The sequence below is a fragment of the Eucyclogobius newberryi genome, unplaced genomic scaffold (genome assembly GCF_026437365.1).
Source record: "Eucyclogobius newberryi isolate DKJ021-1_F unplaced genomic scaffold, fEucNew1.0.hap1 SCAF_4, whole genome shotgun sequence".
Classification (NCBI taxonomy): Eukaryota; Metazoa; Chordata; class Actinopteri; order Gobiiformes; family Gobiidae; genus Eucyclogobius; species Eucyclogobius newberryi.
In genome coordinates this window covers 805,879-823,805 of record NW_027316056.1, presented here as the reverse complement: position 1 = coordinate 823,805, position 17,927 = coordinate 805,879, and the positions used below count along the sequence as shown (strand labels likewise).

Here is a 17,927-nt window from a genome sequence, read left to right as displayed (position 1 = left end):
TACTTCCTGGTTCTAGTCAGGACTAATGTGATGGCACTTCCTGGTTCTAGTCAGGACTAATGTGATGGTACTTCCTGGTTCTGGTCAGGACTAATGTGATGGTACTTCCTGGTTCTGGTCAGGACTAATGTGAAAGTACTTCCTGGTTCTAGTCAGGACTAATGTGATGGTACTTCCTGGTTCTGGTCAGGACTAATGTGATGGTACTTCCTGGTTCTGGTCAGGACTAATGTGATGGTACTTCCTGGTTCTAGTCAGGACTAATGTGATGGTACTTCCTGGTTCTGGTCAGGACTAATGTGATGGTACTTCCTGGTTCTAGTCAGGACTAATGTGATGGTACTTCCTGGTTCTAGTCAGGACTAATGTGATGGTACTTCCTGGTTCTAGTCAGGACTAATGTCATGGTACTTCCTGGTTCTAGTCAGGACTAATGTGATGGTACTTCCTGGTTCTAGTCAGGACTAATGTGATGGTACTTCCTGGTTCTGGTCAGGACTAATGTGATGGTACTTCCTGGTTCTAGTCAGGACTAATGTGATGGTACTTCCTGGTTCTAGTCAGGACTAATGTGATGGTACTTCCTGGTTCTAGTCAGGACTAATGTGATGGTACTTCCTGGTTCTAGTCAGGACCCGAGCAGCAGCGTTCTGGATGAACTGCAGCTGTTTTACAGCTCGTTTGGAGAGACCAGTGAGCGGCCGTTACAGTCTAATCTACTGGAGACAAACGCATGGATAAGTATCTCCAAGTCTGGTTTAGACACTATATTTGTTTTTAGATGGTAAAAAGCTGCTGATGTTATTGATTTGATGTGGCTGTTCAAATTCAAGTCTGAGTTCATTATTACCCCCAGATTTCTAACTTGGTTTGTAGGTTTAAGAACAAAAATCTGGAGGTGACACTAACACTTTCTCTCAAAGTCAAATTTGACCGATAGCCTTAGTGGCCTAAAGTGAGCACCCAGGGATGAGCCCTGGGTGCAGAGCAGCAGTGTAAGACGCTCCTCTGTTGCTGAGCTCCTGCCCGTTCTGTCGCTGAGCCACTACCCTCTCTGTCGCTGAGCTCCTGCCCTCTCTGTCACATATGATGTGTTCAGAGGCAGATAGAGACTGTGTGAATAATGCCAAAAAGTCAAACCTCAGAAAAACTTTTTCAGGCTCAGACCAAATAACTTAATTCTAATGAAAAATAACAATCACAAATTATGCAAAGTATATAAAATGTGGACTCCTAAACATTAGGTCAATTTCCTCCAAATCACTTTTAGTTAATGAATTAATTATCTATTATAATATAGATCTTCAGCTCTAACTGAAACTTGGCTTCAACAAGATGATGATGTCAGACTTAATGAGTCCACCCCACTCATGTTAACCCCACCCATCCAAGTTAACCCCACCCACCCGTGTTTACCCCACCCACCCATGTTAACCCCACCCACCCATGTTAACTGCCACACCTTCAGGAGCACAGAGGTGGTGGCGTGGCAGTGATCTCACACTGAAGCTGACTCACGTGTTAATCACGAGTCCAAATATGAGAAACCAAAAAGGAGTTTTGTTCATAGTTCTCTCCCGACCTCCTGGTCCCTGTTCAGAGTTTTAACAGAGTTTTCGTGTGTTAGTCTGGGATAAAGTATTTATAGCTGGAGCCTTTAATATCCACGTGAACATGAGTGATGACGCTCTCAGCGCCTTGTTAGACAGCATTGGTTTCACTCAGAATGTAAATAAACCGACTCACACTCATAAGAACACTCTTGTCCTAACGTATGGAATAGAGATTAGTGACCTCATTGTCCTCCCTCAAAACTCTATATTGTCAGATCATTTCATAATTACCTTTCAGTTTATTCTTAAAGATTATCCAGCCACAGAATAAAGTTATAATGAAAAGGACAATATCTGAAAAATCTATTATTTCTTTGAACTTTGAGATAGAGTCAATATTCAGTGACATGTCATGTGACAGGTGCAGTGACAGGAGCAGTGACAGGTGCAGTGACATGTAATGTGATCCTGCAAAGAACAGCTTTAGTCCAGGGGAAGTGACCGATCTGTCCACTTGACCATCAAGTATCTGAAGTCTGCTCTTGACGTTGTCGCGCCGTTAAAACAAAAGGTCATTAGGTCAAAGCGCCTCCTCCTGGTACAACCAAGAACTGCGTTCACATAAACAAAGAGCTAAAGACCCTCTGGCCCCTCCCACACAGAAGAATCCCTAAACACGCTGTAGCCAGGCTAACAAACTGTCACAGCAGTAGAGCCCTCACTCCCAGCTTCTCTCAGCTCTGATGATTTCCTCCTATTTTTTAACAATAAAATAAAAACAATCAGAGATAAATTAGATGAAATTACTCCCACTATTCGCCCTGAACTAGTCCAAGCGGTAAAACTAACATCCCATATAAATCCACCTGTAAACCTAGAAAGGTTCACAGCTGTTGATCAAGCAGAGATAACTTCAGCCATTATGTCCTCTAAAAGCTCCACTTGTGTCCTAGACCCCATTCCAAGCTCCTCAAAGACATTCTCCCCCTAATTATAGACCCTATTCTTACTATAATAAATACTTCAGTAGAAAGTGTTTATGTTCCACATCCTTCAAACATGACGTCATTAAACCTCTTCTGAAAAAGCCTAATCTAGATCCCGACCTATTGTTAAACTACAGACCTATTTCAAATCTTCCCTTTGTCTCTAAAATCCTTGAAAAAGTTGAAGTTGTCCTGTTGGACCTCAGCGTTTGACACCATCGACCACAACATTCTACTGCAGAGGTTAGAATGTGATGTAGGTGTCAGAGGCCCCGCCTTCAGAGGCCCCGCCCTCAGCTGCTTTACATCCTATTTATCTGATAAGTACCAGTTTGTTCATGTAAACCAGAGCTCCTCCCCTTGCTCTAAAGCAGTGCTTCTCAATTATTTTCTGTCACCCCCCCCCCCCCCCCCCCAGGAAGAAGAAAACACTTTGCGCCCCCCCACTCTCTGCCGCCACTATAAATCATATAATTTGTCTACAAAATTGTTATCAGACTAATAACAATGGTGTTAGATGTACTTATAATATAATGAGGCTAGACCTCTGCATAACATTGCAGACTTATTAACAGTAGAGAAAACAACAAAAAAAAGAGAACAGAACTATATAGGTCGAATTAAAACAAAGAATAACTTTATTAGCATTATTTTTTAGTCTGTAACAGAAAAGTGCAATAAAATGATTTTAGACACAGTAAACACACTGGTCTTTCCTCGTTTCTCCAGCACGTGTGAAACCAAGTGAAACCAGCGCTACGTACGTTTTGTCGTATTTCCTCGTCTTAGCATTCTGGAGCCTGGCGTTTGTCTCATTATCTCTGTATCCGCCGTCTTTTCATCCCTGTTAAATACAGCAGCGGCTGTTCCATTAAGGGCGCTGGGACGCCGCCCCCCCTGTCAATCTGCCAACTACGTCAATTTTTTGTGTCTGAAAACACTATAATTTATTCAGAAATATCTTATATTCTTATTAGTGTTAATGTGTAAAATAATATATATATATATATATATATATATATATATATATATATACATATATATATATATATATACATATACATATATATATATATATATATATATATATATATATATGTGACTGACCGTGGCTAAACCAGTTACAAGTCTACCCGGAGACATTTTGAGTTATTCACAGATTCTGAAAGTGTGAATTCAAAGCTATACAATGATGTCTCACTCATGTAGATCTGATCATATTTGAGTAAGTTGTGGTCATTTGAATGTAAACAACTCTCAAAACCTTTCACTGAGAAAACGGCTTCCAAAGTTTCTCACCTGAGAGAGCCCAGAGTCACAGGGGGCGGGGCTCATTTGCATCTCATTGAGATAAGCCCTCCCCCCTGTCACACTGACAGCACCTCCCCCTACAGCTGTCCTCCTCTCTTCCTCTCTTCCTCTCCTCCTCTCTCCCTCTCCTCCTCTCTCCCTCTCTTCCTCTCTCCCTCACCTCCTCTCTCCCTCTCCTCCTCTCTTCCTCTCCTCCTCTCTCCCTCTCCTCCTCTCTCCCTCACCTCCTCTCACCCTCTCCTCCTCTCTTCCTCTCTCCCTCTCCTCCTCTCTCCCTCTCCTCTCTCCTCTCCTCCTCTCTGTCCTGTCTGGGTTTGTGGTAGCCGTTTCTCAGGCTCCCTCTCCGGAATCGAACCCTGATTCCCCGTTACCCGTGGTCACCATGGTAGCCACAGAAAGTACCATCGAAAGTTGATAGGGCAGACATTCGAATGAGACGTCGCCGCCACGAGGGCCAGCGATCGGCTCGAGGTTATCTAGAGTCACCAAAGCGAGCGGGGAGCCCCGAGGGGCAACCCCGCATGGGTTTTGGGTCTGATAAATGCACGCATCCCCGGAGGTCAGCGCTCGTTTGCATGTATTAGCTCTAGAATTGCCACAGTTATCCAAGTAACGGTAGAGCGATCAAAGGAACCATAACTGATTTAATGAGCCATTCGCAGTTTCACTGTACCGGCCGTGTGTACTTAGACTTGCATGGCTTAATCTTTGAGACAAGCATATGCTACTGGCAGGATCAACCAGGTAGCCCTCGGTGGCGCGCCAGAGGAGAGCCCCGGAGGAGCTCCCTTTCCGGCAGCCGGCCACCCCCTTACCGCGAACGGGGGGAGGGCCATGGGATGACGGGCGCCTGGAGGCTTTTTGCAACAGGTCGAGCTCACCAGGCTGAGGGAAAGCTCTTAGGAGGGGTTCGAGAAACCGTGTCTGCCGGAGCCAGCCCTCCGCGCTGGGGGGCGGGAGGAGCGGGCACCGCTGCCCGCAAAACCTCCACCCGGGCGGTGGGGCCTCCGTGGGAGAGCACCTAGGTGAGACAGGGAGTCTTGGCCTCGCTTTCTATGTCTCCGGCATGAGGTTGAGCCGGAGCAAACCCCAGCAGTGTTGAGTCAAACCCGCAGAGCGCAGGAGCTTTCGAAGCTGGATAAAACCAGAACGGGGCCCTACGATGGCGGGTCTTGTGTGCTCATCAACCAAGCTCCTTGTCCGGTACACGCAGAACCATGTTTTGTACCAATTTCAATCGCCAAAAGCTGAAAAAAACGGCACTTGAAATCCAGAGTACCATATACTTTAGGGCTGCAACGATTATTCGAGTTAATCGAATAATTCGATTACAAAAAAGCTTTGATTATTATTTCATTGATTTGATGCTTCGTTTAATTTACATATTTTATTAAAAACACGTGAATCTGTGGCGCGCGGAGCGCACGGAACGACTTGTGGCGCTTTTGTTTCCCACCGAGCTTCTTCCTGAAGCAGCTGAAGCAAAACAGAGAGAGCGGCGTGTTTTAAACTCACTAGTGCGACTCATGGATCTATTATAGGTGCGACCGGGAAGAGTTTGGTTGTGTAAAAGAGCAGGTGCCGCGAGCTGCCCCAAGCAACCACCACTAGTTCAGCGCCCCGCCCGCCCCAGCCTCCGCGGACCCCCCGCTCCACACCCGCTCCACACTCTGCTTCCCAGTCACACTCGTACGTTTCAAACATGCCACACGCTCGTCTGCCACGCCTTGAAACAGCCAATACATCTATGGAAACAGCAGGAGGAGCACGACCGTGTTGTAATAATCTGATGTGAAACAGAAAGACCGCGATGACACGGAGCCAACGCTGTAAAGTGACAAAATGCAAAATGTAGAGCCACCGCTCCAAACACCAGCATCACTGTCCCACACACAATGTTTTACAAACTAATGTCTTATTTTAAGTTATGTGACAGAAACGCAAATTAATTCATACTATAACTGTTACAAACAGTCTGGTGACAAGTGAATTAGCCCTTTATATATTTTCTTTATATATTCTTTATGTTCAAACAGAACACTTGGACTGGTGAAGTGAAATGTTGCTGTTTTGGGGACAAACTTATGTGAAATTAAGAATAAAATGTGAAACTCAATTTGTTATTTGTTTATTACAATGAACTATAACGTTTATTCAAAAAAAGATTTAATATGCTTTTAAATGGTTTACGGATTGTACAAAAAAAAATTACCGATTAATCGATTACTAAAATAATCGATAGCGGCAGCCCTAATATACTTGGCTGGACTCTGACTGTAATTTTTCGAAGTCCCACAGAGGTATAGTGAACTCTGGACTGGGAGTCATTTCACCTCCAGGCCCCAGGGGAGTGCTTTTCTGGGGGCAAACAGTGCACTGATGATGGGGGATTATTTCATTTTGCTCATTTTGGTGTTTTTTCACATTTTAACCCATTTTCACCCCTTTTGCTCACATCTTCAAACTCGGGCCCTGATTACAAGTTCTGACCAAATGATGACAAACACGGTATTTATTATGTATTTTTTTCATTTTTTTATTTTTCCAACTTATACATCCATCATTGGTGCCAGGCAGGTTGTGGAGAAAGCAGTGAAGAAAGGAGAGAGCCATCCCAGAAAAGATGTCCATCCAGGGTCAAGGTACCCTGCACTTTTACATATCCAAATGACAGCATGACATTCTTTTTGTACTGTCCAGTGTGCATTGACCAGCGCAAAACATACCCTGAACAGCTTTCACTCAGGGCATACACTCTATAGCCATATTTGTCAGGTTTATTCGGAGAGTAACATTTTAGTGAAGATCTCCCCTTGAAAGCTATTGTCATTTCATCTAAAGAAAGCTCCTTGATTGGACTGTAAACTGCTGCAAATTTGGGAATAATCAAATCTATTATTGGGCGGACTTTGAACAGTTTATCGTGCCCGGGCTCGCCTGTTCTCACATAATCATTATTGTTGACAAAATGAAAGAACGAAAGAATGATTTCAAATCTGTTTCTTGACATTACATTTCCAAATCCAGGCGTTTGTGTAAGCCAAAATGTTCCCCAGTAATCCTCGATTTCAGGTTTCTCAACAAGGCCCATGGAGAGATGCAAAGCGAAGAAAGCTTTCATTTCGGTGACTGATACATCATACCACTCAAGAAATCTTGAATGTGGCTTCAGAATCATAGGTGCCATACACTGATGTGCATATATATTTGTCTCATCAGTAATGAAAGTCCAAAACTGATCGGTCAGAAAGAGTGACAGAATATCAAATGGATTAGCATCCGTCAGATCCATCTCTCCTGTGTAGCCAACTGGGTCTTCAAAAGGTTTGATCCATGCCTCAAATACCTCGACCTCTCTCAGCATGTCCCAGCTCTCATCCACCGGGCAAGTTTTACTGCAGCCACTGGTTCCACTGGTTCCTCGCCTCCGTCTGTCCTTTGCACCTGTCCGTTGTTTCGAAGTCCCTTCATCTCCACTTGGAAATCCATCGTCACTCTCGGGGAGATAATACCCTTCAGAGTCAGAATCTGCTGTAAATTGCATGCCACGTGTACTTCCTCCAGCCATTTTTTTCCTTACCGGATCTGCCCTGGATCATACCTGGCTAATAAAGGGAAGTTGCACCGAACCGACCAATGACTGAAGTGATTCATTTTCTACTATTATTTCATTAATTTCCTTGTACGGTAAAGTCGCATTTCTGCGACTTTGGCGCTTAAAGGGTTAGAAGACAACACTTGTTTTTGTTCATAAGATACAATGTTTTCAGAAGGCTTTAGCTCCTTCAACCACTTTCTGCTGAAGATGGAGCCAGAGGCATCACAGATTATATTCACTGAGGAGCCTTCCATCGGCTGATTGGACGATGACTCGACAGAAATATTCATTATTCTCTCTGTGGAAGAAAAACTAAATATCACAAAGATTTCCTCACTGAAGATGTTAGATTAGTTACAGTAAATATTGCAAACGTAATAAATATTTGTCTTTTGACATTTTAAAGGACATGGCATGAAGGCAAATTATGAAGATACGTTCAACAGACAAATCTTATGGATAAAAGACACTGCTCTTACTCAACACAGAGATGAGTCCAGGCTCAGAAGTTGTGTATCTGTGAGTTTTGCTCTTGAAAGCCTGACAGCTGTAGTCTCCACTCTGGTTCATCTGGATCTTCATCAGTTCTAACTGTGCTCCAGTAAAAGACAACAGCTCTCCATTAAAAAGCCATTGAAACTGAGCTGCAGGTCTAGAGTCAGCTGAGCAGGACATAAGGACGTCTGAGCCTTCCTCAAAGTCATCGATTTGTGGAGAGGTCTTCAAAATGACATCATCAGGTCCGTCTGAAGGAAGAAAACATTGAATAAAGTTAAATGTGGAGAGTCGTGAATGTGATTAACAGTAGACATCATTCACTCACAGCTGATGGAGAGTTCTGCAGGATCACTGGTGCTGCTACTGACAGGATTAGACACTTTACATCTGAATGGTCCCTGGTCAGAGCGCCTCACAGTGGCTATAGTGAGAGTTGCGCCTCCATCAGTGAGATTCACTCTTGTCACTGGCTGTGACTTCATCACTGCCATTTAACCAGAGGAAAGACAGAGAGAGGCCAGAGGCAGAGCACGACAGAGTCACAGAACTGATGAACTCCACCGAGTCTGAGCTGCTGACTGTGACTCTCGCATCAGACACTCGCTCTGTGGGAGGAGAGACAGAGTCATTTAATCAACATACAATAAGAGAATGAATGCCATGGCGATCATATAAGCCTGTGCCAACCCACTTTCACCTTGAGCAGTGACTCCCAACCTACAGGGCTCAGCATCTAAATTAGGGCCCCAGGGAGGTGGATTTGGGATTAAGGATTTTATATAGATTACTGTTCTATAACGTTTGTATTTTTCATAAAACTATCATTAACCTCATCATTAACCTGAAGATGTTGTAAGAATAATATACAGATATATATGAATATCCATCCATCCATCCATTTTCTACCGCTTGTTCCCTTTCGGGGTCGCGGATGTATGAATATACAGATTTTTTTTTTTTTTTAATTAAATTGAATCTATTTTATTCTATATATGAATAAACAAATAAAATAGATTCAATTTAATTACAAAATCATTTGAATCCAAATCAATTGTAATGTTTCATATATGGTGCTTATATGAGATTCAAATGTGTGTAGTTTTACATGCATACATTTACATCATAATAAAACAATTACCATAAACTTTCAGTTTTGCTTTCCCTTTTCTTTTAGATAATTGTGTTAGTTCAATAGCCACTTGGTACTGTCCAGCGTCATCAAAAGTCACGTTCCTGAGCTCCAGAGATCCAGTAGAGTTGAACAGAGTGACCCTGTCTTTATACTTTGGATAAATGCCATCACGCTGTGTGTCGACTATATCAATATGTTCAAAATCCCATTACATTCTAAAAAAAAGGTGTTTGTGTTGGAGGAATTGATGTGGTGAACATGACTGTGCCTCCAACAGCTGCTTCCACAGAATCAGGAAACACACCACCTCCTGACACTAAACCTGGAATCATAATTAAACACAAAAACATTCAGGCATGTGACATCATATTCATAAACTCAACATCGTATTCATAAACTCAAGGTTAAAAATGTTTTTCCTTTAACATATAAAGACAAACTGCTTGTTCGTTTTTAATATACCTTTGGTTAAATGTTGTGATTACGTGTTGGTGGAAAACTAAAGTTAAATGTACTTTTTCCTACCTGTGAAGGCAATAGCAACAACACAGAATGTGAAGAGTCCCATTTTTGTAGTTTGCGTTGCATCCAAAGCCTCAGGAAACTGAACTCTGTGTGAGAAGTAAATGAGAGAGGTGTTTAAAGGCAATATCACTCTGCAGTAGTCTGGACTCACAGCTTACATGCTCTACACCGCATTTTGAAATTTTGCTAATTAAAAAATTGCTCCCATTTGCGCAAAACGAGTGCAATTTGGACCAAATTTGAATCAGTTATCAACTTTCAAGCTCGGACTTGTGTATTGTGAAAAAAAATCTAAATGTGTGCGATAGCGTCCCCGCAATAGCGTGACATTTAAATGTATATATAGTGGGGATTTTTTTTTTTTTACAAAAATGTTCAAGATTTTGCCCAAAATTCAATGTTGGCGTCCCAATCAAAAAAGCCAATTGGACCCATGCCATATTTTTTACTGTGTAGCCGTAGCAATAAGAGAAACATCCAATTTTATCGTACTGTGAAAATCGCAAAATTACAACAAAGTATAAGGGTAAATCCAAAACAAAAAAAAGGGGCACTAAGAGAATAAAGTAATTACATTTCGACATTAAAGTTTACTTTCACTTTCAGCACCACGGCCAGGACGCAAATGGACTTGGATTGGTTAAAAGTTTACACAAAGCCCACAATAGATGTTGATCTTTATAATGCTGGCCTTTCAGACATCACATACAATCATTTCCCAGGTGCAGTGTCCCCATGTCCTTCTGGTTAATGGCCTGCGCATGGCTCAGGTCCTGGACACTGGGTAGGACACTGACCGCACTCAGAGCCACAGAAGACGAGGGAGTCTCGGACCATTTTCACCAATAATCTGCTCCCTCGACATCTGCCTCTTCAACCTCCTAAACTTTGTACAAAGTCACTGTTCATATAAGTTTTTTGTTGCATAGGTTTTATATCAGAGCACTACGGCTGGTGGAGCTGCAGTGCCTCACAGTTAACAAGGATTGATGTGTAAAATGACGTACTCCGGTCTTGGGTGCACTTGTGTTGTTGGAGCTTTATAGTATCCTCTCATTGTAGTCATCAGCCTGGGCTACATGGGTATATCAGGTTGTACTTGTGTTACTCGGCTATAGGAGGTGGAATGACTTGTATGGATGATGGCGTGTGCGTAAAACATATCGCTTTTTGGCTGTGCCAAACACGATCCAAGCGTTAGACAGGAGGATCTGAGAGGAAGCGCAGACAGCAAACAGCTGTTTTGTGTTCCGTGTGTTTTTACTGAGTTTGTCCAAGGGACGACAAAAAGGTTAGAATCGGTGCATAAAACGTAAGTGCACACCATGAGTAAGAATTGTGATTGTGCGCAAAGTGCCCAGGTAGAAAAACAACTTAGAGGAGCAGAACATGTGTGAATATAACACAGAGGCGTCTCCTCCTGTCCTGGCGCTGATAAACTGCAGTGTCTTGTCTTGTAATCAGCACACACGTAAGACATTGTTTTAAAGGCCAGGAAACACTTTAACATCTATTGCAGGCTTTTGTGTAGTTCTAAACTGTCAACTCATCCAAGCCCGTTCATTTGCGTCCTGGCGTGCTGAAAGTGAACTGCTCATGTCACTTTGAATCAGAACATTCAGAGCCCCTAAACCGGCCCCTAAACTACAACTTTGTTCTCATAAATTCATGACTTTATTCTTGTTAAATTACAACTTTTTGACTTTGACTTTCATCTCATACGATTATGACTTTAATGTCGAAAGTTAATGGCTTAATAGCCCTTGTACAAAATCTCTGAAATGTCCAAATGTTTACGCTTCACACTTTAACAAACTCTTCTTTGGGCGATTGCCTGATCAAGCTCAAATTTGGGGGAAATCATCTTCAGGAGTGTGGCATCAAAAGGTATCCACATTTCAATAATACAATGTATTTGTGCGGCGCAGGTGCAAATTTGTCCGACAAAGACAATTTATCATTAACAAAATTTCTCCCATTTGCTCATCCCAAGTCCGATTTTGCCCAAATTTAAATTGGTTCATAGACTTTCAAGCCTGGACCTGCTCATAGTTAAGAAAAGGGCCATGATAGCACCCCCTACAGAGTGAAATCAAATTGTATATAGGATGTAAAAATGTAACGTTGTTGAAAATGTTTGAAATTTTGCATAAACCTCCAACGGGAAAATCTCAATCTCTGACATTTCCATTTCATTCTTACCTTACAGAGTGAAATGAAATTGTACATGGTCCGTGGAAATTTTACTTTTTGGAAGAAAAAAATAATTTTGCACAAAATTTGATTTTCGGCGTCCCGATCAAAAAAGTCCTGAACTAGCCCAAGCTGTAAAACTAACGTCCCATATAAATCCACCTGTAAACTTAGAAAGGTTCACAGCTGTTGATTAAGAGAGAGAACTTCAGCCCTTATGTCCTCTAAAAGCTCCACTTGTGTCCTAGACCCCATTCCAAGCTCCTCAAAGACATTCTCCCCCTAATTATAGACCCTATTCTTAATATAATAAATACTTCAGTAGAAAGTGCTTATGTTCCACAGTCCTTCAAACATGACGTCATTAAACCTCTTCTGAAAAAGACTCATCTAGATCCCGACCTATTGTTAAACTACAGACCTATTTATAATCTTCCCTTTGTCTCTAAAATCCTTGAAAAAGTTGTAGTAAAACAGCTTTGTCGCCACCTGCAGGACAATAACTTATTTGAAGTTTTCCAGTCAGGGTTCAGAGCCCACCACAGCAGGGTCCAGAGCCCACCACAGCAGGGTTCAGAGCCCACCACAGCAGGGTTCAGAGCCCACCACAGCACTGAAACTGCACTAGTTAAAGTCACAAATGATTTGTTATTAGCCGCTGATGATGGACTGGTCTCAGTCCTGGTTCTGTTGGACCTCAGCGCAGCGTTTGACACCATTGACCACAACATTCTACTGCAGAGGTTAGAATGTGATGTAGGTGTTGGAGGCCCCGCCCTCAGAGGCCCCGCCCTCAGCTGGTTTAAATCCTATTTATCTGATAGGTTCCAATTTGTTCATGTAAACCAGAGCTCCTCACCTGCTCTAAAGTAATTTACGGTGTGCCACAACTTTAACCCTGCGCCAGTTCGAATCCTGCCGACGACGTCTGAGTATATGTGACTCGCCACGGCAATTGTCGGACCATGTCGGCCTCGGTGAAACTGAGAAAAACAGCATTTTACTTTTTTTCCCCAAATTTGTGATTTTCATTTTTTTGCAGAATGTGCTAGTTGAAGTTATGAATAAGCCCCTGTGTGCTTCAGATAACACTATTGGTTGTCTTAAACGTATACATTAAGCTGTTAAAAATGTGGTGTTTTCGGGTCTTTTTCCTGCTCTCCTGGGGGGCGTCACCTTTTTCTAGCCAACGTATTGTTTACATTTTCCACCAATCAGCTGTGATCCTCATGGCAGCTGCTGCTCCGTGTTTTCCTCTCATTCCTCCAGACCGTCTGCAGAGCACAGTCTTCAGAGCTTACATTTCCTGGACTACATCGCAACGGAACTGTTTACTCAGGTACACTTTTACTTTACTACTAAATTATTGCTTTAACGCTGTGTTTTAAGGCGGTCTCGTGATCACTTTAGAATCTTACTTGTCTGCTCTGGTGGAGCTAATGCTAAGCTAACATGTTGCTTCAGTGCACTCTGCAATACGGGCTTAATGTGACTACTTGCTGTTATCACCATGTTATCGGGTTATTTTTCGGCGTGGGTTGGCCCGTGGGTTGTGTGGGTCGTGCTTTGTGTGTGTTTTATGGTGCTAAACCGGCTGTTAGCGCCACAGCCCGGAGCTAAACGCAGCTATTCGGAGCTAAGTTGTAAGCTAAACTTTGCTATGTTATCGGGTTATTTTTCGGCGGGGGAAGAGAAAAAAACTACAACTCCCGATACCACTTCTGGTCACGTGGCTTACGTACGTTGCACGTCACGCACGCACTGCGTCACTCGAACCAATCACGCGCTTGCCAGGCCATTATCAGCTTCCTGTGTGTCTCTCTGTGCACGGTGTTGGGAGAGACAACAGGACGGCTGAACCAGGTAAGCTTTGCGACTAAAACACCCGCTTTTAATCACTTTAATGTGCGCCGGTTTTAAACTCGAGTGTATGTTTATGTTTTGGTGTGCTGTTCTGCAAGTGTTTTGCTTTTACGAGCCGTGTTATCTCAAGTGAGCTAGCTAGCCCCGCTAGCCGAGGGCAGATGTCCCAATATCTCCGCGTTTTGCATCTTAAATACACCGTTAACGTCACAATGTGAACTGTTATCTGTGAAGCGTGTTATTCCCATATTACTGTTAACCCTAATCCTTTTATCCCCCTTTTCAGAATTGGCAAAGACACCCTGACTGACATGACCTGTCTCTACGTGAAGTCTGCTAAGGAGCGTGGTAAGTGTAAAACATTATTTTGGTGATTTTCATGTTTTAATGATTAGAGTATAATTAACCATAAGCAACATCTGTTTTTCAGGTGAGCCTGCAGTTTGTACATCAAGCTTCAGATCACTGTGGAAACAGCTTCACCCACACATCAGAAGCTGCAGGCCACGCACAGATCATCAGATTATCAAGCGAGCATACATGAAGACCAGGGTTGACACTTTGAGTTTATATGATTTGACTACTGTAATGTGTAAACATTAGCCTGGCAAAACTTCAGTGCTGCTCTCTGCTTAAGATATGTTTCTTCTGTTCTCATTTTTTTACATTGTCGCCCTTGTCATCAGGTAGTGGAAAACAGCTCTCCTGAGTCTCACCTCAATATCCCACAGCTTGTTGGAACGGCGGATGGCAAAGTGTTTGTCAAGAACTTGGACTGGCAGAAGCATCTGAGTCCCTTCTTCAGACGGCTTCCAAAGATCAAGAGTTATCAGCACTTCAGGTATTTATATTGAAACTCTCACATTGTGTTAAAAAAAAAGAAATAGTTAATGAGTGTTTTATGTGAAATAGTTAGCCATTTCTTAAATGTCCTGTTATTTGTTTACAGCTTTGATGCCAAGAGCCGAGAGTCACAGCACAGAAGAGTGCACAGACGAAGAAGAGGATGAGGATGTGATCTCTGATGTAATTGGACTCTGGTGGTGTACATATCATATCTATTATCTCATATCTCATATATTCAAAGCCATGGACCCGTTGCAGTTCGTATACCTGGCCCTGGCATCTGTTTATAAGAGTTCTTCTATTAAGAGTGTTTTTTAAACTTCCTATAAGTTACTGTCCTTTCCCCCTGTATCTACTGCGTTGTAACATTAAAGGCTCTTATCTTATATTATCTTTGGTTGTTTGTGTTGCACTGAATCACCTGTGAATTATGTTTATCGACAAATGCAATGAACCCTATTCTGATTCTGATTCTTTGATTCTATTCAGGGCCTTTTGTAATCCAAGTATTTCCATTTTAATACAGTAACTTCTAATTCTAATTCAAGTCCAGTTACCATCAATAACAACACTCCTCTTGAGTCTTGAGTGACAGCTGTAGGGGGAGGTGGTGTCAGTGTGACAGGGGGGAGGGCTTATCTCAATGAGATACAAATGAGCCCCGCCCCCTGTGACTCTGGGCTCACTCAGGTGAGAAACTTTGGAAGCCGTTTTCTCAGTGAATGGGTTTGAGAGTTGTTTACATTCAAATGACCACAACTTACTCAAATATTATCAGATCTACATGAGTGAGACATCATTGTATAGCTTTGAATTCACACTTTCAGAATCTGTGAATAACTCAAAATGTCTCCGGGTAGACTTGTAACTGGATTGGCCACGGTCAGACACATTTTTGTACAAACTGTTATTTAGAATATGGACAGCAGAGGGAGCTGTCCTGCTACTTTTGTACATTTAGAGTATTTTATGCCCAAAAATATATTCTGAAACTTGTAAAAAATTATGTAAAAATACCAGGTGCTGAAAGCAATTTTCAACACAATTTACCTGTTTTATGAAAAAACGAGTGTTTATGACCAAAAGAAACCCTGAAAAACATTGCTGTCCTGCTACTTTTGTACATTTTGAGCGAGTATTTTATGCCCCAAAAATATTTTGAAGCTTGTTAAAAGTATGTGTAACCCTCTTACCAACCGGCTTAAAATAAAGAGGTAATAATACATTCCGATAGAACCCCTTTAAACTCAAATTTAATGTATAAAACCATCTAGGTTAGAAGTATGATCCTCACTGTAGAAAACTATTTAAATCAGGCTTCCCAGAAGTGTTAATGTACAAAAAGACACACCGTAGTACTTATTAATATATTGTATTAAACAAGAAAAGTATTTGTCTTTGATGCATTTGATGTTTGACACATTGCTCTGACACCATCTGCAGAGATGTCTGTCCATTGTTTTTCAGGGTTATGGTCAGGATGTGGGCGCCTTGACAAAGCGTCAGCGTCAATGTTTTGAACTCCTGATCTGTACTTGAGACTAAAATCATATGTAGACAAAGCCGCAAGCCAACGGTGACCTGTTGCATCCAATTTGGCCGACATCAACACATAGGTCAATGGATTGTTATCTGTTCGGACTTCAAACTTTGTGTCATACAGGTAATCATGTAGTTTGTCGACAACTGCCCTCTTTAATGCTAGATACTCCAATTTATGAGCAGGGTTCGGATGGAGATAGACTACGACTGATGAAAGCGACTGGTCTTAGTCCATGGGCGAGCTAGCCAGGAGAAAAGATGGGCGCAGCAATCCACTCCCTCGACGTCCTCACGAAGGTGAGTGCAGATCTGCAGTGGTCACGCCGTCTCTCCCCCGACTGGGTCTGATATAAACAGCACAGACGCGATAGCATCTTTAGCTTTAGCCTAGCTTAGCATTAGCTTAGCTCCGTCAGCTACATCCATGGCAAAATAGTACAAAACTCACCACCTTGAACACACACAAGACCTCCACGGTCCTCCGGCGCAAGGGGAAGTTAACCAGGTCGATTGACACACAGCTCTAAGCAAGTTTAATCATTTTTAAGCGAGTTACAGTCCTCAGCAGCGCAGCGCAGCTCATCACTACATGCTCCTCGTGGCTTCTCTGTGAGTCTCTCTGTGTGCACCTGTTCTGCGCGTGCTCTGCGTCACGTTCGTGCGTGATAGACACGAGCGCAGAAAACCAAAATAAAAGCAGATATAACTTGAAAAAACTGTTAAGTTGAAACACAATGAATGAACATTTTAACCCAATGCAAAATGCATATTTTAAAAATAATATTACAAATGCCCTATGCATTGTACAATGAAATGCAAAATTAAATATCCTGATAATTAAAACATCAGGTTATTACATATGTAAAAAATACCAGGTGCTGAAAGCATTTTTTGAAACAATTGAGTAGAAAAGAAAAAGAGTATTGTAAGCAAAAAACTAAACTAAACCTTGTTGTCCTGCTACTTTTGTACATTTGAGAGAGTATTTTATGCAAAAATACAAAGAGATGAACGCATTTTTCGAAACAAGAGTATTTTAAGCAAAAAACAAACAAAACATTGCTCTCCTGCTACTTTTGTACATATGAGAGAGTATTTTATGCAAAAGAAATATTTTGAAAATTGAAGTATGTAAAAATACCAGATGCTGAAAGCATTTTTTGAAACAATTGAGTGTAAAAGAAAAAATAGAGTATTTTAAGCAAAAAACTTGTTGTCCTGCTACTTTTGTACATTTTGAGCGAGCATTTTATGCCCCAAAAATATTTTGAAGCTTGTTAAAAGTATGTAAAAAATACCAGGTGCTGAAAGCATTTTTTAAACAATTGAGGGTAAAAAAATATATATAGAGAGAGAGTATTTTAGGCAAAAAAATAAAAAACAAACTTTACTGTCTTGCTACTTACATTTGAGAGTATTTTAGGCAAAAAATATATATATTTTGAAACTTGTAAAAAGTACGTAAAAATACCAGGTGCGGAAAGCATTTTTTGAAGCAATTGAGTGTAAAATAAAAAAAAAGAGTATATTAAGCAAAAACTAAGCAAAACATTGCTCTCCTGCTACTTTTGTACATTTTGAGAGAGTTTTTTAGGCCCAAAAATATATTCTGAAGCTTGGAAAAAAAGTATTTAAAAATACCAGATGCTGAAAGCAATTTTCAACACAATTTACCTGTTTTATATATATTTTTAAAAAGAATATTTAAAATAAAACCTGAAAAACATTGCATTGTATTTTATGTAAAAATACCAGGCGTTGTCAGCATTTTTTGAAATGATTTACCTGTTTAAATATAAAAGGAAAAAAAAAGTATTTTATGCAAAACAAAAAAACTTATTTTGACTAAACAAGTGGTGTCTATATGGTATTTTCTATGT

At 41.5% G+C, this 17,927-nt stretch overlaps 1 pseudogene; it reads right to left on the bottom strand.

Moving 5' to 3' along the window:
* Positions 1-4,727: 4,727 nt before the first annotated feature.
* On the bottom strand, positions 4,728-9,676 carry LOC140377299 (cell adhesion molecule CEACAM6-like; annotated as a pseudogene).
* Between the last annotated feature and the right edge of the window lie 8,251 nt (positions 9,677-17,927).